The sequence below is a fragment of the Protopterus annectens genome, chromosome 9.part0 (assembly GCF_019279795.1).
Source record: "Protopterus annectens isolate FY-2018-M chromosome 9.part0, PAN1.0, whole genome shotgun sequence".
Taxonomy (NCBI): domain Eukaryota; kingdom Metazoa; phylum Chordata; order Ceratodontiformes; family Protopteridae; genus Protopterus; species Protopterus annectens.
The window spans coordinates 639,650,721-639,672,710 of NC_056743.1; the positions used below are offsets into that span (position 1 = coordinate 639,650,721).

At 44.1% G+C, this 21,990-nt stretch overlaps 1 protein-coding gene across 3 annotated transcripts in view; it reads right to left on the reverse strand.

Annotated features, from left to right (window-relative positions):
- EHMT2 (euchromatic histone lysine methyltransferase 2) overlaps positions 1-21,990 on the reverse strand; it is a 1,701,692-nt gene that overhangs the window by 922,774 nt on the left and 756,928 nt on the right. The gene's annotated exons all lie outside the window — the stretch shown is intronic.

Sequence of the window (21,990 nt, forward strand, 5' to 3'; positions counted from 1 at the left end):
GGCCTTGTGCCTGGTTCCAAGCACAGAATCTCTTCCATTTTTCTGCATAAGATTTCCTAGTGCTGGGCCTCCTGCTTCTAAAATGACATCCATAACAGCTTTAGAGAGAGGTGCAGTCTAAGTGGCTACATTATCTGCCATGCTGCCAGATTTAAGGTTTTGAGTTGACTGTGCAGAATCTGATTGTTTTGTTGTGTCAGAAGGTGAGGAATTTGAGGTAGAAGCCAAGCTGGGCCTTGAGACAAGTTCTTTAGGATTGGGTACCAGTGCTGGCGTGGCCAGTCTGGGGCAATCAGGATCATTTTTGGTCTTTCTTGTCTAACTTTTAGTAGCACCTTGGTAAGAAGAGGCATCGGAGGGTAGGCATAGACTGTCAGGCCTTTCCAGCTGAATGAGAGCATCCACTTTCCATGCTAGAGAGTGATAAGTTCTTGTGCAGAATTTCTGTATTTGGTAATTGTGAGGGGAGGCAAAAAGATCTATGTGTGGGTGCCCCCATTTCCTCGTTATCATGCTGAACACCTGTGGATTTAGTTTCCATTCGTGAGGATCCATGAGATTTCTGCTTAGTTCGTCTGCCAGTGTATTTTTTGTTCCTGGCAGAAATTGTGCCTGCAGATGTACTTGATAGGTCAGTGCTGTGTTCCACAAAGTTATGGCTTGCCTGCATAGGGGGTAGGAATGTGTGCCCCCTTGCTTGTTTATGTACTACATAACTGTAGAGTTGTCCGTCTTTAAATAGTTGTCCTGGATGTAGTAGGTCCTTGAAAGCTGTCAGGGCAGTCTGAACAGCTAGCATCTCTTTTTGGTTGATGTGAAGATGCATTTGTTCCTTGGGCCACGTGCACTGAATACATTTTCCTGCCATTATGTGCCCCCCAGGCATAATCTGATGCATACGTTGTTATTGTCTGCCTGGATGTGGGTAAGGTGAAAGGCTGTACCTTGTTGTGGTGACAAGCCTGGGACCACCATCGAAACTCCTGTTGTAGGCAGGGAATTAAAGTTATAATTGTTTCCAGGCTGTGACAATGCTGAGTCCAAACACTTTTCAGATACCATTGTAGTTTCCTCATATGCAGTTTTGCCATTGTAGTTTCCTCATATGCAGTTTTGCATATGGAATTAGTAGAATGCAGGATGCCATGAAGCCCAGAGCCTGCAGAATTTTTCTTGCAGGGAGCTGGGTTTTTGTTGCCATCATTTGAAAGTAATGAGTAAGTTGCCTTTGTTTGTCTAGCGTGAGATAAGCCATCTGGGTAGTTGTATTTAAGCATGCACCCAGGAATATTATCTCTTGAGAGGGCACTAGTTTTGATTTATTTTCGTTTACTGTGTACCCTAGGCAAATTAGTAATATTTTTACAAACGCCAGATGCTGTAGAAGAATGTCCTTGCTCTCTGCTTGAATAAGGCAGTCGTCCAAATAGGGATATAATTGAATTCCTTTCTGTCTGCAAAATACAATTACTGCTGCCAGGCATTTTGTGAAGACCCTGGGTGCAGTAGATAAGCCAAAGGGCAGTGCAGAGAATTGGTAATGCATTGAGCCTGCTACGAATCTGAGGTATCTTCTGCAAGTTTGTCTGATTGGGACATACAGGTATGCCTCCTTGAGGTCCAAAGTAACTAGCCAAGCCTTCTTGCCCAGCATGGGCAGAAGTTGCTGTAGTGTTAACATTTTGAATTTTGGAACATCCAGTAAGTATTTAGGATTGACAGGTCCAGTATTGGTCTCCAGGCTTTGTCCTTTCTGGGTACTAAGAAGAGTCTTGAGTAAAAACCTTGTCCCTGTTCTTGCTGTGGAACTCTTTGAATAGCTTCCATGTCCATAAGAGCAGCAATCTGTTTTTGGGCCTCTGCCCATTGGTTTTGTGGCAGGTCTGGCATACCTTTTGATTTTGGAAGCGTGTGGAAGTGGAACCTGTAACTCTGAGAAACAACATTCAGTACCCATTGGTCTTGGGTGATTATGTGCCAATTTTTTTGAGAAAAGTGCTAGCTTTCCCCCTAGGGGAGCTGCCAAAGTGCTTGGCATTTGTAGAGGGAAGTCATTGGGACTGTTTCCTATAAGGTTGTGATTTCTCTTCCCCTTCTTTGGGGGCTGAAGCACCCCATTGTTTAGGTCTGTAGGAGCCTTGGGGCTGAGATCTGCCTCTTGGTGCATCTGCCTCTTTGTGGCCTGTCGGACACTGGAAAGGACCAATTTTTTGAAGGCCAGTTTCTGCTAAATCTAGGTGGTTGAACCTGTAAGAAATCCTTCACTGTCTGCATTGATTTTGCTTTATCCTCCATTTTCTTTAACACATCCTCTGCCTTAACACCAAACAAAGTATCATGCTGTAGTGGAGTATCCAGCAATTTTACTTTAACATGGTCAGGTAAACTTTGTTCTTTCAACCAACCATGCCTTCGAATAACAGAGCCTGTAACTGCGGCTCTACAAGAAGCCTCTAATGAATCAAAACCACATTGCAGAGTATGCTTTCCCACTTGTTCAACTGCATGCAATAAATCTTGCATTTCTTTACTGTCAGGAGTTTCTAAATTTGAAACCATTTTCTGTTTTAACAATGACAAGAGATACTGTTGATATTTAAGCATGTAAAACTGGCAATTTAAAGCCCTTACAGCTAAAGTAGCAGAAGTGTAAACTTTTTTCCCCCATCTGTCCAGAGCTCTGGAATCCCTATTGGAGGGGACAGGATTTTTAGCAGTGGAAGCCTTAACCCCTTTAGGACCCTGAGAAATTGTTTCTGGGTCTGCAGCGGGGTTTTTGCAAAGAAATTTATGGGAGTCAGGGACCCTGTAGTACCTGTCTGGCTTGACTGGTGCAGGGGGTAAAGAATCAGGAGACAGACTGGATTCAGAAAAAACATCATCAACAATATCAAGCACAGGGGGATAGCCAGGGGCCTGTGCTGAGGCAATAAAAGGAAGCCTCTGAGCCTTTTCTTGGATTCTGAATAATCCTGGCTCTCCCAATGGAAATGCTTCCAAAGAGTGTGCAGGGATTCCCCAAAAGAATAATCCTCAGGTGGAGAGGCTGAAGGTATAGACTTTTCTGCATCACAGTCCTCATAGGGAGGGAGAGAGTATCCCTAATCAGAAGAGGAATCAGAGGAAATGGAAACCTGGTCAGAGGAATCATAGTCAGCGTCTTGCCTAGGCCTTTTGTCAGGAGGGGGATGGGTACCCCTGATTAAAGTAATTAGATCTTCGGCCATTTTTAGCAACTGTTTCTTTGGCATGGATGACTGTTCAGGAGAATGCTGTACTTGTTTCCTCGTCTTTAATGGTGTTTTTGACTTTGCCTTGGCTGCTGAAGTGGGCATAATTGTAAGCTGTGAAGGTCTGAAAACACCCTCAGAAGCCGATGCCTGCTCAGCGGCTCCAGACCCATCTGAAGTAACAGTTTCCGTAGGCCCAATACCTTGAGTTTCCACAGGCCTAGGTGTCTCCACATGGCTGTCTGTTACGGCCTGTGGCTCTGAGGTAGCGGGTGTCAGGGGCTGCAAAAGCTCCTCACTGAGAACCGGCGACTGGCCTAGAAGAGGCTTCGTCGTCGGTTTTGGACCTCGGATGCCTGTCTTTTCTTTGTCTTTGCATTTTTTATAAATTCTGGTCGTCGGTTGTTCCGACGGCATTATGCAATTAAACCTTCGGCCAAAGTAATGTAAAGCAAAATCGTACCGACGTTTAATAGTGCGTTTATTAAATCTGGCACAAAACCGACAACTGGTAACGTCGTGATCAGGGCCGAGGCAAGGAATACAGTAAGAGTGAAAGTCCTTATGAGGTATTTGCTTCCCACAAGAAATACAATTATTAACTTTTACTGACATTGGTCTGGAGCAAGAAAAAGTTTCCCCAACGAGGTACTTAGCTTTATTGAAGACTTCGGTTCTGAAACTCAAATTTGAAAACATCAGGAGTTGGCCTACCGGCACTTGTGAAATGCTTTTGCTTAGGGCACCACGCGGCAAGAAAGACTGAAGAAAATGGCGTTGGTTGCAACTTTTATACCCCTGGCGCACTGATGCCAGGGAAGAGGCGACAGCAACCGAAGCCGGACAAAGACTTTGGAACTCGGGCCGATTGCGGGTCGCCTGCCAGCAGGATAACCCAAGTGTAATGACTGCAACAGTGAAACATGATGAACATCTGCAAATTCTCCCCTGGTTTAGCATCCTTGTCCCTTAAGGATAGGGGTAACATGAATGTTTTGCCCAGTTCTGGGTTTTGTGTACTTAAATTACAAGGGTTAAAATTTTCAAGGGAATAAAAAGCTAGGCTTACAAAGATCCTCACGGGTCAACAGTCTAGTAAGTACCTATGAGAGAAGGTTGACTCAGAATAAGACCTTACATCTCTAATACTCTTCTTATAGATGTCAGAGCAATTAATAAAACAAACAGTTTTCCATGTTGTGAACCTCAAGTACGCTGCACTACTTTCAAAAACATTTTCACATGTGAATGCACTGAATAAAAGGGATCTGTGAACAGACATGCAGAAGACAAACAAATCCTAAAGGAGGAGTAAGACATGCCAGAGGCTAGTAACACAAACAAATAATGTAGAACCACAGGAACACTTACTTTAAAAAATGGTGCTGATTCCCATCTTGACAGCTAGAAAATATTTTCCATTTACTGATATGATTTTCTAGTAGCAGGTTTTCTTGCCTCATTTAGTACCTGCTGCACATACTCAGAAAAAAAGTACTCAAAAGGTATTCAGATGAAAAACATCCATCTTCCACACCTTTTTGCAAGGAGCCCTGGAACAGAATCTTGCCCACTGATTGTTCTGACTGGAGGCAAAAAGATCTATTTGGCATGTTCTTCACCAGTTGAATCAATTCCTGGAAGACCCCAGATTCAATTTCCATTTGTGAGGGTCTGTTCTGGTCCTGCTCAGCTTTGTGCACACAATTTTGTTCCAAAAGTATGATGCCTGTAGACAGACTGTGTTGAAAATCTATATTCTAGGCCAACATGGCTAGTCTTCCCAGAAGGCAAAGATTTAGTACCATATCACTTTTGTGTTGTCCATAAACACACTGTAGTGGTCCTGGGGACCATAGATGACTGAAAGAGTTAAGAGCATTTACAAGTATCAACATCTCTTTTTCATTGGAGTTTTGGTATGTCTTTTTGTTCCAAATACTCTGCACTTTTATCCTTGTAGAAACTTCTCCTCCAAACTTGGGTGTCTATTGTTATATATCATGTATGAGATGGAAGGGATCTGCATTCTGACATATTTGGTCCAAAAAAAAAAAACTCCCTTTTCACAACCCAAATCTGGAAACTGGAACAAAAAAATGGATGAGAAACTTGGAAACTGGAATGTTTGAGGAGGATGATATTGGTACCATATACATTTTAACTACCATTAGATTCTTCTGATAGGGAGTCCTGCTATAGCAGTTACGAGAATCACAGAAGGCATAAACTCAAAATCCTGAGAAATTCCTTTGGTTAGATAATAGTCTGAGTGGAAAACCTGAAATGAAGACCTAGATACTGAACTACTTTTACCAGTGGAAGAAAAAAACTCTGAACTAAGTATCTAGGAGACCCACCAAGAAAATAATCCTGCGAGTCAAACAAGTCTTGAATGTTCTTCTGGAACCTTAGTCTGTGTAGGAGATCCTTCACCAGACAGAGATTTCTGACACTTTGCAAATTACTTTGGAAAGATAAGCAATTCATCTAAAGAAGATGAAATATGGATATGTTGCAATCTTGCAGTAGGCTATCACAGGAGCTAAACATTTTGTGAATACTCTTGGAGCAGTGGATATATCAAAGGGGGTAATGCAGAGAACTGATAATGTGATTCACACACAACAGCCTTAAGAAACATCAATCATCTTGATCTGTAGGAATGTGATAATATTCATTTTTTAAAACTAAGGTCACTAGAAAACTCAAATGGGGAATAAAGAGTAGCAAGCTGTAAAGGGATAACATTTCAAACTTGGACAACATCACAAATAGGTTTTGAAAGGAAAGATCCAGAAATGGTCGCCATGAAGCTTCTTTCTTTGGCACATTTGTAAACAAAACCTTTCTTCTATCCACCGCTGAGATAGCAGATGCTGAATGACAGGAGGGAAAATTTGGAGTTTGGTCTAGCAGATCAGGAGGGAATCCCTCAAAAAGGAGGAAAAATTCCCACTGCCATCTGTAACCTTGAAGGCTTACTTTCAGGACCTATCTGTATGAAACTATCTTGCCAACAGAGAAATGAAGTTTCAGGCTTTCAGGAAATATTAAGGGTCATGCTAGGATGGAAAGGGGGAGTGGAGTCTTGCAGGTAAATCACTCAGACTTATTAGACTGCCCCTTGTTTTAGGGGTTTCTTCCTTTCCCTCTGTTACCTCCCTGTCACTTTTTTTTAAATGTTTGTTTACCAGCAGCATGCTGTGACTGCTTATTTTATTTTTTGAAAATGTTAGTAGGGGTAGCATTAAACCCTTCACCAAATTTGAAGAAAGAAGGATGACAAAATAAGAAGTTGTGTACTTACCATAATGTTCTGCCTGTGCTGTTCATTTTCATTCTTCCTCAACTGATGGGTTTAGATCTGATCCTCAGATCCAACCTGGCCATCACTAAAGCTCATGGTAACCAAAACAACTCTCAAACTTCTCCCTTACCATAAACCAACATCCCCATGTTACCTCAGATCTTGTCTGCTGATTTTTTTTTTTTTTTTTTTTAACCAGAAAAAAAATATCTAACATGCATAAATACAGGAAATATAACATTGCATGTACTCAAAGAAACTATATCTGGAGCTCAATACAAGGACAATGATGTCCCTCTAAGTCCTCATTCTTCCAGAAGTTTGTAAATAGAAAGGATGGGGGTTGGTGTGCACGGGACGCTGAGGAAGAATGAAAATGGACAACAGAGACAGAACATTATACAAGTACATAACTTCTTAATCTGATGTCAATTTCCATACTACCCTCAACTGATGGGACAGAGTCCCCAGCTACGTATAATCTAACGAAAAAGCTAACTGAGCAAACCTCTACCGCCCATCTGCCAAACAGGGAGTCTAGAGCGATGGCCAGGTTCGGCAAGCATGTCTATGCCTCAGCCACTTTCACAATGCCAGCATTTAACTACTTGGCACCCCTGGTCAAGGAACTCGCTGAATTGGTTGTGGAGACCATGCAGACAGAGTAATTTGGAAAAGTTTCTGTGAAGCTGGACACTCTTTCTGCCGTTGCAAATTTCTCCATGAGGCTCCGCTCTCACTCAGCAGAGGGTACCTCATGGGCAGCCGGCACCAGCATCACTGTATGCAGATATGTCTGGATGAGGCTTTGTGTCTTCGTGGGGGCCTTTTAAGACATTTTTTGTCAATGCTCCCTTTGATGGTTCTTCCTTATCTGGGCCATTAGTTAAAGATGCCCTAACCTGCAGCAAGAAAAAGGAAAAGACCTAGTCTGCTGTAGGGATCAAATTTTCCACTCCTCAACAGACCTATTCCAGGAATCAGAGAGGGCCTAAGAAAAGTACAGTTTTGTACCTACCATAAATGTAGATGTTCGAGTGTTCACCCTGCTGCAGTCATCACACTTGGGGTTATCCTGCCATCAGGCGGGTCCGCAGTTGGCCCGAATTCCAAAGTCTTGGTCTGGCGTCAGTTGCTGTCGCTTCTTCCCTGACGTCAGAGCGCCAGGGGTATATAAGAGGCATCCAACGCCATTTTCTTCAGTTTTTCTTGCCCCAGATGTCAAGTGCCCCCAATAGGTAGGCAATATATCTATATACATATATATATATATATATATATATATACACACATACAAGCAAATACACCAGAGAGGTAGTATAGGATAAATTGGTAGAGATAAGTTCAGCTAGTTCAGAGGGGATGGAGGGTAACCTGGACTGCAGCAGGGTGAACACTTGAACATCTACATTTATGGTAGGTACAAAACTGTACAATGTTCATAGTGTTACCCTGCTGCAGTCATCACACTTGGGTTGAATCCCAAAGCTAAGGATGGGAGGTGGAGTCAAACAGGGTTAGAAGCTAGTAGGCCCTGCAAAACTGCAGTGGCAAAACCAGCTCTAATCTTAGGGTATAGAGGTGAGTGACAGTGTTTGGTGAAGGTGTGCACTGAACTTCAAGTAGCAGCTTCCAGAATTATCCTTGGTTGGCACTCCCCTGAGAAAGGCTGCTGATGTAGCTGTAGCCCTGGTGGAGTGGGACCTAATGTTAGCAGGTACTGGTTTCCCATGATGTGTGTAGCATAAACGTATGCAATGTCCTATCCATTTAGAAATGGTCTGTTTTGAGATAGCTTTTCCTTGTGATCCTGTAGCATGGGCTACAAAGAGCTGGTCAGTTTTCTGAAAACCTTAGTTTTATCCAAGTAGTAACGTAATTGCCTGTGAATGTCCAAAGAGTGCAGGAGTCTTTCTCCTTTGTTTTGGGGATTTGGAAGAAGGTGGGCAAGTGAATGGTCTGGTTTAGGGCCACACTGGATACCACCTTTGGCATAAAGAAAGGATTAGTTCATAGACAGACTCTGTCTTGATGAAAAATGAGGAAAGGTTCCACTGCCATTAGTGCCTGTAGCTCTGAGACTCTTCTAGCTGAGGTTATTGCAAGTAGTAGGGCAGTTTTCCATGAAAGAAATTTTAAATCAGCTGAAAAAGCTGGTTCAAAGGGTGGCAGTGTAAGCTTTTCCAGAAAAAAGTTGAGATCCCAAGTAGGTGTTGGAGCTCTCCTTGGCGGTCTTAAGTTCTTAGCCCATCTGAGGTACTGTCTTAGGAGTGGATGTGAAAATAAAGGAGGATCCGAGCTGTAATGAGCTGAAATTGCTGAGGCGTGGATCTTAATAGATGAAAAGGAAAGTCCTTTGTGTAACATCTCAGTTAAATATTATAGAATCTGAGGGATGTTTGGATCAAGGGGATTTGGGCCTTTAGCCTGGTTCCAGGCGCAAAATCTTTTCCATTTGTCTGAATAGGTTTTCCTGGTGCTGGGCCTCCTGGCCTCCAGAATGACATCTATAACCACTTTGGATAAAGGTGTTGTGTGGTTGTTTAGGAAATTTGCCATGCAGCCAGGTTTAAAGTCTTGAGCTGACTGTGTAGAAACTGATTGTCTCGCTGGGTGAGCAGTTGAGGAATATGTGGCAAAATCCATGGTGGGCCCAGGGCCATGTTCCTTAAAATTGGATATCAATGCTGGCGTGGCCAGTCTGGTGCAACTAGTATCATTTGTGGCCTCTCTAATCTGACTTTCAGCAGTACCTTTGCTAGAAGAGGCAGTGGAGGGAACGCATACACTGTTAATGTTTTTGAACTGAATGAGAGGGCGTCCACTTTCCAAGCTAGTGGATGGAAGGTCCTTGTGCAAAATTTTTGAAGTTGGTGATTGTGGGGGCTTGCAAACAGATCTATGTCTGGGCGTCCCCATTTTTGAACTATCATTGCAAATACTTGCAGATCTAGTTTCTATTCGTGTGGATCCATGATGTTTCTGCTTAGGTCGTCTGCCAATGTGTTTTTCTTTCCTGGCAGGAATTGTGCTTGTAATTGAACCTGGTAAGACAGTGCAGTGTTCCACAAGGTCATTGCTTGCCTGCATAGAGGGTAGGAATGTGTGCCCTCTTGCTTGTTTATGTACCACATAACTGTTGTATTGTCCGTCTTTATTAGTAGTTGTCCTGGGTGTAGAAGGTCCTTGAAAGCTGTTCGGGCATTCTGTACTGCTAGCATTTCTTTTTGATTGATATGCAGGTGTCTCTGTAGTCCATTTGCCCTGAATGCACTGCCCTGCCATGTGTGCTCTCCAGGCATAGTCCGATGCATCTGTTGTCATAGTTTGCCTGGCTGTGGGTAAGGTGCAAGGCTGACCCTTGTTGAGGTGACATGCCTGTGCCCACCATAGAAACTCCCGGTGAAGGCAGGGAATGATTGGAATCATTGTTTCCAAGCTGTGGCTGTGCTGAGTCCATACACTTCAGGTACCACTGTAATTTCCTCATATGCAGTTTTGCAAATGGTATTAGTAGTATGCAAGATGCCATGAATCCCAAGGCCTGCAGAATTTTTCTTGCAGGGAGTTGGGTCTTTGGTGCCATTATTTTGAAATATTGAAACAGCTGTTGTTGCTTGTCTGGCGTGAGATAGGCCATCTGGGCCGTTGCATTCAAACTGGCACCCAGGAATATTGTGTTTTGAGAGGGCACTAGCTTTTATTTCTTTTCGTTTACTGTGTACCCTAGGCAACTTAGAAGGTGTTTGACAAATGCCAGATGCTTTAAAAGAATGTCCTTGCTTTCTGCTTGAATAAGGCAGTTGTCCAGGTATGGGTATATCTGAATTCCTCTTTGTCTGCAGTATGCAATTACTGGCGCCAGGCATTTTGTGAAGACCATGGGTGCAGTAGATAAGCCAAAGGGCAGTGCAGAGAATTGATGATGCGTTGAACCTGCAATGAAGCGGAGGTATCTTCTGCAATTTTGTCTGATAGGGACATGCAGGTATGCCTCCTTGAGGTCCAAAGTGACTAGCCAAGCATTCTTGCCCAGCATGGGAAGAAGCTGCTGTAGTGTTAGCATCTTGAATTTTGGTACTTGCAGATAGGTGTTCAGAATTGAAAGATCCAGAATGGGTCTCCATGCTTTGTCCTTTCTTGGGACTAGGAAGATTCTTGAGTAAAATCCTTGTCCTTGGTCCTGTGTAGGTACCTGTTGAATGGTTCTCATGTTCATGAGAGCTGTAATTTGTTTCTGTGCCTCTGCCCATTGATTTGGTGGCAGGTTTGGCATTCCTTTGATCCTTGGTAAGTATGAAAGTGGAATCTGTATCCTTGAGAGACAATGTTTAGAACCCATTTGTCTTTTGTGATGATGTGCCAGTTGTCTGCAAAAAATGCTAGTTTTCCTCCCAAGGGAGTTGCCAGGAGAGATTTGCTTGTAGTTTGAGGATAGAGTCATTGTGTTTGCCTTCTGCTAGCTTGGGGCCTGTCTTCTCCTCCTTTCTGGGTAGCAGAACCCCATTGGCGAGGTTTGTAAGGGCCCTGTGACTGGCCTCTGCCCCTTGGGCGTCTGTATTTGCCCCTCTGTGATCTGTCTGAAGCTGGAAAGGACCAGTTTTTTGTTGGCCAATTTCTGCTGAAACGAGGGGGTTGTACCTGCAAAAAATCCTTGACCATTTGCATAGACTTTGCCTTATCCTCCATTTCTTTAAAACCTCTTCAGCTTTGACACCAAATAATACATCCTGCTGTAAAGGTGCATCCAATAATTTTGCTTTAACATGGTCAGGGAGGGTTTGTTCTTTTAACCAAGCATGTCTACGTATGACAGAGACAGTAATAGCTGCTCTACAGGAAGCTTCCAATGAATCAAATCCGCATTGTAAAGTATGTTTGCCCACCTGTTCAGCTGCATGCAACAGATCCTGCATTTCCTTGAATTCAGGCTGTTCATAGGTTCATAGGTTTATAACTAGGCTATCTGCCCTAAGGCATTTATAAGCCTAGCCCAAAGTTTTGTGGCTTACGCCACCCCTTATATGAAAAAATACTGTACCCATTAGTTTGTTGTGCCTCTGTCCAGCAGTGACACAGAGTTGATTCCCGGGGTAAACCTACGATCTCCCATCCACAGGTCAAGATTTCTCTTGAGCAGAGCCAGCGAGGTGCTCTGCCTCACATGGACCGGGATTTTATTCCACAGCATAGGGAGTCTCTGAGTGATAAATCTATCCCTCCAGCACGTTCGATTTATATCCGTGCTAAGGTTTAAGTCGCTTGCTCTAGTGGTTTTGGTGGATTTGGATTTTTTGAGGTGGAGCATGTCCATTAATTCTGGGTTGGACATGGCCTTGTATGTCAGGCACATGTCACCTCTGAGCAGACGGTATGCGACTGAATAGAGCTGGAGTTTCTTCAATCTGGCAGCATATGACAGATTTTGGAGTCCCTTTATCCTTTTGGTGAGGAACTTTTGGGGTCTCTCCAATTGCTGCAAATGTCAGGTGAGATGCATCCCGAATGGGGCATTGTACTCGATCATTGGTCTGATAAGTGAAGAGTACAGGGGAACAATGACCTCACTAGATCTGGATGTGAATCCCTTCATGATCAGGTGGGCAATGTAGAAGGTCTTTCTAACCACTTTAGCAACGTGAGTGTCAAAAGAAAGGCCATTGTCAACCTGGGTCCCCAGGTCCCTGATAATCTCTTCTGTGGATTGCCACCTATATGGTAGCTTGGGGTTACCTTGTTTTTCCCGAAGGGTATGACTATACATTTTTTGGCGTTTAACTTCAGGCCATGGCTCTGGCACCAGCTATCTGTTTCCGTGAGTCCCTTCTGAAGGATATCCGTGTCCGATGCACTTTCCACTATGGCGCCCAGTTTGCAGTCGTCTGCAAACTTTGTCAGCCAAAGTCCTCCCATGTTGGCCTGTACTTCTGAGAAGTAGATGCCGAACAATAGGGGGCCAAGGACCGAGCCCTGTGGGACACCACTTGTGACCGGCTTGGAGTCTGACATAGCGCCAGCAACTCTAACCCTGTGGGTTCTGTCCTTAAGCCAGTTTGCAACCCATCTTGTGACATATGGGTTTACATTTAAGCTGGTAAGTTTTTCTACAATACCCGAGTGGGGTATTGTGTCGAAGCCTTTGCAAGGTCAAGGTAGGCTGTATGGACTGCCTTTCCTCATCAATGGCCTTGGTGACTGTTTCAAGAAGTCGACCAAGTTCAAAAGGTATGATCTGCCCTTGACGAAGCCAAACTGGGTCGGGTCCAATGTCTGCAAGTCCCCTATATCTTTGTTTATGAGCTCCATTATGATCCTCTCCATAGCTTTGCAGACTAGACTTGTTAAGCTTATGGGGCGGTAATTACCAGGGTCCGTAGAGGCACCGCCTTTGTGAAGTGGGACCACAGTTGCCGTACGCCACTCCTTGGGCATGTATCCTGTGGTAAGGCTGAGATTAAACAGCTGCCTTATGTGTGGGTTTAATTCCTCATTTAGCTCGTGTAGCACACAGCCGGGGACACCATCCGGTCCCATTGATGCTGTGTTTTTAGCTTTAGAGAGAGCAGCTTTCACCTGTGCATTTGAGATGTCTGGGAGGCTACACTCCGCTGGGATAGTTATCTCTCCTTTGGGGGTGAAGTTTGCACTGAACCTGTCTGCCAGTATGTTGGCAATGTCTGTGGGTTCAGTGATTTTTGTATCATTTTGGACTAATTCTGAGCATATCTGGGAGTTTCCACCCAGGTTCCTAACATAGCTGAAAAAGGCCTTATGATTGTCCTTTGAATCCATGGCAATTTTTCTCTCAAAATTGGCCTTAGTTGATTTTATGAGTGCTCGTATTTTTTACTAATAATGATCAGGGGTGACTTCCCTTTTATGGATTTTGTTCTATCATGTAATAGCTTTCTCCTCTTATTGTAAAGTTTGTTAATGGCTGGGGTCCACCAGACTGGACGTTTGCCCTTTGTGGAAAGAGTCTTGGTTTTATTTGGGATTGCCTGATCCATGCAGTCCTGGAGGTGTTCATAGAAGGCATTTGTAAGGGCTTCCGCAGCTTGGGTTGTGGTTTCCACTGGCTCAGGGGCCTTGAAGGATACCACACCAGTCTTGAGTAGTGTGTAGTTTGCTTTAGAGAAGTTCTTCACTGTGGTCTTTTTTGTTTGGGGTGGGGGCGGGATGTGGATTTCCAGTGAGATTAGTTTATGATCAGATCTCAACAATGAGGGATATACTTCTGGTGTGGAGCATTTTGTCCCCATGTTTGTGATAATGAGATCTAGTATATTTTCTCCTCTCATGGGAACAGTGACTAGCTGTTCCATGGCATTTGAATTTATGAACTCCAGGAACCGTTGGGCTAGAAAGTTAGGGCTTGAGTAATGTTCCCAGTCTATATTCGGGTAGTTGAAGTCACCCAATATGATGGTGTTTGGAGATATATTTATGCCCCTCCAGTGTCTTCAGGAAGGCTGTGTGGGGTTCCTGAGTTTGAGAGGGTGGCCTGTAGCATGCTACAATTTGTAGAGCAGTTTTGCCTATGGTTAGTTGCACCTGGATGGTTTCCAAAGCTTCGTGCGTTGCCACCAACCTGGAGGTGTGGGTATCCTTTATGAATATGGATACACCCCCTCCTTTTGTGGTGTGGTCCGGGTTTTGGGGCCGGAACGCATGATATGAGGTAAAACCTAATAGTGCCGGGGTGCTCTCAGGAGCCTTGAACCAGGTTTCAGTTACAGCACAGACATCGATGTTCTCCATACTGAGAAGGGCCTCGAGTGCGTGCATTTTGAGATTTAGACTTCTGGCATTGAGCAGCATTACCCTCAGTTTCTTCCCATTTTTGTTTTCTAGGGTGGTAGGTTTAGAATTCTGAATGTGTACTCATTTTTTGTTTTAACTGAGACATCAGGAATTGTTGATATTTCAACATGTGAAACTGGCAATTTAATGCTCTCATACCCAAAGTTGCTGAGGTGTATATTTTCTTTCCCCATCTATCTAGGGCTCTGGAATCCCTTTCGGAGGGCACAGGATTTTTAGCCATAGAAGCTTTCAGGTTCATAGGTTCATACTAGGCTATCTGCCCAAGGGCATTTATAAGCCTAGCCCAGAGTTTTGTGGCTTTCGCCACCCCTTTAGGCTCCCTTAGAATCCACAATATCTAAAACAGGAGGGATAGCAAGAGGTCTGTGCTGGGGTAGTAAAAGGAACTCTCAGAGCCTTTTATTAGAATCTGAGTAATCCTGGTCTTCCCAGTGGAAATGTTCCCTCATGGTATATAAATTTTCCCCAAAGGAGTAGTCTTCAGGGGGAGATGCTGTAAAATCTGGCTAAAGATACTAGTGTTATTGCCAATGACATTATTCCTAAAACCTGAAGGACCAAGCATGCTAAAATCTTTGTACTGCATATTATTTTCCTGACCTGTGATCTTATAGATTGAACTCTGAAGGGGGCAGTGAAGCTATCACTAAGTTTGTATTGAAAACTGCCCATATGAATTACAAATTTTGACTTGGTTCCAAATGCGACATCAAGAATAGAGTACAGAAAAACTATTACAAAAAAGCATGACTAACCAGTTAAAAAGTGGTCTAATGATCAATTAAAAGATCTTTAAAGTTACGGCCTCTCCTATGTACCACTATTGGTCTGTCTCCCAATATTTCAGCTATGCGTCTATCGTCACTGATAAGTGACCTTTTTTTTTCAAGTATCCACTTGATCCACCAAGTGCCAACCATGTACATGGTGAAAAAATAAATTTGTCAAGCGGCGGATCAAGTGGATACTTGAAAAAACTCGTCACTCATCAGTGATGACAGACATTTAACTGAAATATTGGGAAACAGACCAACAGTGGTACACAGGAGAGGCCATAGATCTTTTAATTAATTGATCATTAAACCAGTTTTTAACCAGTCAGGCTTTTTTCCAATTGAGACTTGTCATAGTTTATGGTTATCCTCAGGTGATAAGTCTGGAGAACCCAATTTCTTTCCCATATCAATTGATGCCTAGTCGAGACAGCAATGAGCCAGGTGTTTAGGTATGGAAAGACCCAGAATCCCTGCAGTCTCAAGTGAGCTGCTACTACTGCCACACATCTGGTGAACACCCTGGGGGCTGTGTTGCTTAAAAGAGCAGAACTCTGAACTGGTAATGACTGTCTCCCAGCCGGAAGCGCAAGAACATTCTGGATCATCTGTTCATCTTTAAGCGATAGTATGCATCCTGAAAGTCTATCAAGCACATCCAGTTTGTCCTTACCCAGACAAGGGAGAATGGACTGAACTCTTGACCATCCAAAACTTGGGTGTGTCGAACTGACTTGGTCAAGTTGCTGAGATCCAAAATTGGTCTATAGTCCCGTTTTCTTTGGCATTAAAAAGAACCTTGACTAAGTTCCAGATTCTATCTGGTCTGATGAGACCTCTTGGATGACTTTCTTTTAGCAGCTTTTGTATGTGAATTGTTGCTTCTTCCCTCTGACTGGGTGGAACATAGGGGATTTTCCTTATGATTGGGGGTGGAAAAAAAAGGGTATTGTATAGCCTCTGGATACAATCCTCTGCACCCAAGTACCTTTTGTTATGCATCGCCACACCTTCTGCTGCAGGGATAAATGACCCCCAATTGCCTCTAGAGAGAGGCAATTGGGCCTCCTTTCAGAAGCACTGGTAGGGTCTAGTCCAAGAAAATCTCTGGTTTTGCAGGCCTCCTCTCCCACGAGGGCAGCGTCGACCATTGGAGTTGCCCCCTCTACCACTTATGGAAGTTCCTCCACACGAGTATTACAAAGGACCCAGGGATTTCCTGAACCACATCTTTCGAACACCTAAGTGATTCCTTGAAAACAATATCTGAGGGGCCAAAAAACATACGTCCGCTGCAGATAGGAACTTTTCATCCTTCTCACACCTGGATAAAGTGACCTTCATTTTCGGGCACAACAAAAATATGCCATCAAAAGGAGCACTGATGAAAGAAGACTTGAAGGGCTCTGCAAAAATCACAAGCGCATTCAGGCATGTCGCCTAATGGAAATGTCTGATCCCACTGCCCTTGAGGTTGCTTTAGCTACATTTAAAAGGAGCGTCATGCATGAATTTGAAATACATTACAGAATAGCCAACTAAGAAGTCACAGATGATTGGACCTCTGCAGAAACAGATCTTGAGAAGGTACTTGACAGTTCCTTCATCAAATCCCTCTGTAACCTTGGAAAATATACCAAATAATTCAGCGACCTTAAGGCGAAAGTCCCTGAAGCACAGACACACCTCCCAAACTTGTCCATCACCCTAGTCTCCCTGTTAGGGGGGTGAACAGTGGAAATTTACCATGGCATCAACAGGCATCCCTTTACCTTAATACTCATTCGCAGGTGATGCCATAATGTTTTCTGATGTCCTGGGTATGGGTTCAACTGTGTCGGGTTCCTTTCACGCCCGCTGAGAAACTAACTCAATAAGCTAGTCGGGGGCAGACGGGCCAGTACCAAAAGCCCTTAGGAATACCAACTCCTTGGATAAAGGGTTGCTGGGCATTCAGGCACCTCCCCGTTTTAAGATCTCAAGGATGTCTCCAAATGAACCATCTTCAGGAGGTGACTGTGGGGACCCTTCACCTTCATCAAAGTCCTGTATCATCCATGACAGACTCTTGAGGAGAGTCCAAGTGGTTCCTCTTGCACTTTTTTCCTAGGGACCTCTTCAATGGGATGCTTTGAGAAGGTATAAGAAGAAACTGCAATACCCTGCTGGGAGGCCAGGGGTGTCTCTCTGGTAAAGGGTGATGAGGCTGCAAGTGCAGAGACATCAAGGTAGAAGGTTGAAGATCTGAGGGGGGGTGTTGGATCAATCCATTCTGCAGAGACAGAAAACACCCTATTCACAGCCTCAGAGGCAGACCACTCTGGAGAAATAAGACCTCGGCTCCAAAAAGACAATTTTTTGGACCTCTGTCCATTCCCATACAGAAAGCATTCTTCCTGAGGTGGAAGCCAGAGCCAAGCTATCCATGCCAAAGCTCCGATGCACAGACACGGTTCTGACAGCTTTGGAGTCAACTCCAACAACCTAGATCCAACAGGTAAACTATGGGCCCGAGAGCCCTCCAGATTTAACAGAACCAAAGCACTTACAGTAAACTTCTGATCCAAAGATATAGCAATCTTCGGATCCCAGCCAGACAGATCTAGAATGCTTGGATCCAGGGACTCAGAAACAATCAAAGGAATCAGAGAAGGAACTTGAAGTGGGGGTGTAGTCGATGGACGGATCTCCTGACCCAAGGGGAGTAGGAGCCAATAAGACACCCACATGACTTTGCACCGACAGGATCTTCCACTCCACACTCTCCTCATTTTCCTCCGTCAAACTTCTGGAAGAACAAGTTGAAAATATAGAAGGGAATTTAGATTGGTGATGTTCCAAAATAGGAGAGAGCACCCTTAAAGGCACTGGATCACCAGATGGTGAATATCTATTCCTGTGAAGAGAAACAGGGCTTGAGCCCTAATCAGATCTGATAGTTTGGCAGATTCAAGGTAGTCGGGTTAATCAGTTTCTGCTTTTTCTGATTGGAGGATGAGGTCAGATCCAGGTTGCATCTTTTTTTGGATGGCTCTGAAACAGTGGCGGATGATGCAGATGGTTTTTGAGATTTGATTTTCTGAAGGGTAAGATCATGCCTGCTCAACCTGGTTGACTTCTTTGAGTCAGTCACCAGAGCTGTGGATGAGGGCAAGGCAGTTCAAACAGCCTACCTCAATCTGTCCAAAGCCTTTGATACCATTCCCCACTCAGGAATTATTGACAGACTCACCAAACTAGGCATCAACTCCTATTATCACTAGGTGGGTTGCAAACTGGCTCAAAGATAGAACCCACATTGTGAAAGTAACAGGCTCCAAGTCAGACTGCTGACCAGTCATGAGTGGAGTACCACAGGGATCGGTCCTGGGTCCTTTCTTGTTTGGCATCTACTTCTCAGAAGTCCAGGCCAACACCGAGGGACTCTGGCTGAACAAGTTTGCAGACTACTACAAGCTGGGAGTCATTATTAACTCCCCAAGTGATGTAGACATCCTACAGGAAAGGCCTCACTGACACCAACAAGTGGTGTCGAAACCATGGCCTTAATGCCAAAGAATGCGTAGTCATTCCGTGGGAAAAACTCAGTTCCCACTAATTACCACATTGATGGTAGCCCACTGAAGGCGTTATAAGATATCTGGGGACACAGGCTGACAGCAACCCCGCCTTCAACCACCACATTGCCACTGTGGTCAGAAAGTCCTTCTATGTGGCACATCTCATTACCAAGGGTTTTGCATCCAGGAAGAAAAAAGTCATCTCTCGCTACTCTTCCCTCATTAGACCAATCATAGAGTATAATGCTCCATTTGGCATGTACCTCACTAAACACCTGCAACAGCTGGAAAGGCCATAAAAGTACCTCAAAGAGGATCCTAGACCTTAAACACATGCCCTACATGGACAGACTAAAAAAAACTCCAGCTTTTCTCTCTCTCATATCTTATATTAAGAGGCGACCTCTGCTTGACTTACAAAGCCATGTCTGACCCAGCCCTGTTAGAAATGTTACACCTACAGAAATCTCTATCCCTCTGCACCACACGCTCCAGGGACCTCAACCTCATGGTAATCAGTAGAACATGCTGGAGGGACAGGTTCATAACCCAGAGACTGCCCATGCTCTGGAATAGACTTCCCATACATGTCAAGTACAGCACCTCACTGGCCCTTTTCAAGAGAAATCTTGATGAGTGGCTGGGAAATAGAAAGTTCACCCCGGGGATCACTCCAGTGGCTTTACTTGAGAGAGGCACTGGGAACTAATGGTGGCAGTTCTATGGGCTAGGCTTGTAAAGGCTCCAGGGCCGTTGGCTTAGTACACACCTATTAACCTATGGCAAAGGAACCAAGGTACACAGAGCAAATATCTAGACACAGAAAGGTAACAGAATGGGAAGAAGCTGAGGCATTTGGATGCTTGCTCATGTCTTAGCTGATCATTTTTATTGACACCTGCACTGACTTGATAGAAAAAGCTCAGTTTCTGTCATAAAAAAAGCAAATGTGGAAGTTTTTTTTCCCCAGAAGAGAGATTCTATGCCCAGCAATGGAAACTGCTAGCCAAATGCTGATGTCCAAAAACCCATAAGAGGAGTGCTCTTCGGTGACAGGAAAGCTCTAAAGGGTTTGGCACCCAAATAACTTTTTATGCAGCACAGCTCAATCTGACTAATGGTTTGGGTGCGTGGAAGCTGCTCTTGAAGTTTTAACAGCTGGCTGTTGTATTCTGTGAAGGATACAACCCAAACACCGATAAGGCTACTGCAGCAGTGATAAGAATGATGAACATCTTGCCTGTCTAAGCTTCATTCATGAAGACTGGAACACCCGATACTTTTGTCACTGGACTGCTTAAGTCAGACAAGATCTATGTAGCCAGGAGATGAAGACTCTACTAGGAGCCCTGGTCCCAGGTCTAGTTCCATTTACCTATGTAGCAAGTATGAATGGATGCCGCTGACCTACATACCATATAACTGTGACGTCATTGGTTACCAACTTTTGCGTGTCGGAGTAATACACTATGTTGAATTATGGTCATTAACTATTTTATATAGTATTATCTTTTCACCAAGGAGGAAATTCCATCCTCTTCATACTTTAACATGGGCAGTATAAGACCTTCAGGTCAACTCCAAGGCATTTGCTATAATGGTCTTTGTACTCTGGGATCAAGAACAATAGTCACAAGATGGTCAAATACTTTGTCTAATTATGGGTACAATAAGGACAGAGGAGGCCAATGTGCAGCCCTGAGCTACCAGGAATGCATGAAGTTTGACGCATGCCATCTTCGCTATACTGGAAAAAATAGTTTAATGTATGGTTTTGTAGCTCAACAGGTACAATCTGCATATTTGTGTGTCCAGCAATGCCATCAGGAATACCTTCAAGATCCCTGATATCAGGCTGGATTTTGGTAGATTCAAAGAAACCAGTGTCATCCAACAATACGCACTGTGTACTACAGGGCCCTATACATGTCTTTAAACAGCTGCTAAACAGACAAAGCACCCATCCAGATAAGAGCACACATGAACCCTTGTGATTCTGAGATGAATAAACAGTAGTGCCAAGTATTAAGTAAACACTTTGCGTGAAGTGGAAAGGTCAATTGAAACAGAAGTGCTCCCCTACAGGATAGTCAGTGGATTTGGTATAGGCAGGGGAGAACTGCTTGCAAAGTGAGGCATTTTAAATTTAGCTAACTAAATATCTGTTAATTTGGGTAATTCTAGAATGGGCTCCCGGAGGGCATCCTCCTTCAGAGCTAGGAACACTGAACAAAAGCCTTTCCATGTTCCAAGTAAATGTACCCCCTCTACGGCTCCAAAAAGTAAATGTGAAAGCAAAATATTTGTGCATTTTTGTTTAATGAGATGGGAGTCAACCCTTAGCAGGGAGGGCAGCGTACTGGCTCAGTGGTCAAGATCTTTGATTCATAGCTCCATGGGTCGGTGTTCGATTGTCCTATGTGCAGAGTCTGCAGGTTTTCTGTGTGCACACATGGGTCTTCTCTGGTACCCTGGATGTTCTTCGTGTTTCACTGTTGCAGTCATTACATTTGGGTAATCTGCTGGCAGGTTGCCCTCAGTCGGCCTGAATTCCAAAGTCTCGGGTCCTACGTCGGTTGCTGTCTCCTCTTCCATGATGTCAGGTCGCCAGGGGTATAAAACAAGCAGCCAACACCATTTTCTTTAGTCTTTCTTGCCGCTCGGTGCCCAAAGCAGAAGCATTTCGCAAGTGCCAGTCGGCCGACTCATGAAGTATACGAGTTTGAGTTTCAGAACCGAAGTCTTCACTAAAGCTAAGTACCCCGTTGGGGAAACTTTTTTCTTGCTCCATACCGACGTCAGAAAAAGTTAATAATTGTATTACTTGTGGGAAGCAAATACCTCATAAGGATTTCCATTTATACTGTATTCCTTGCCTAGGCCTTGATCACAACGTGCCTGGCTGTCGGTTTTGTGCTAGATTTAACCAACACACTATTAAGCATTGATACAGTAAATGTTGTTGGATAGCAATCAGACTACCGGAGTACATAAAAAACGTAAAGAAAAGAACAGAGAGACAGTCGAGGTCCAAAACAGATGACAAAGCTTCTCCTAAGCCAGTCGCAGGTTCGCCGGTACTCAGTGAGACGCTTTCGTAGCCCCTGATACCCACTACTTTCGAGTCGCAGGCCCCTACCGACACACATGTGGAGTCCGGCATGCCGCGGGATACTCAAGTATTGGACCCACGGATGTATCTCCCTCGGATGGGTCCGGAGCTGCTAAGCAGGCACTGGCTTCTGAGGGTGTATATTCAGGCCTCAACATTTTTATATCAAACAGATGAC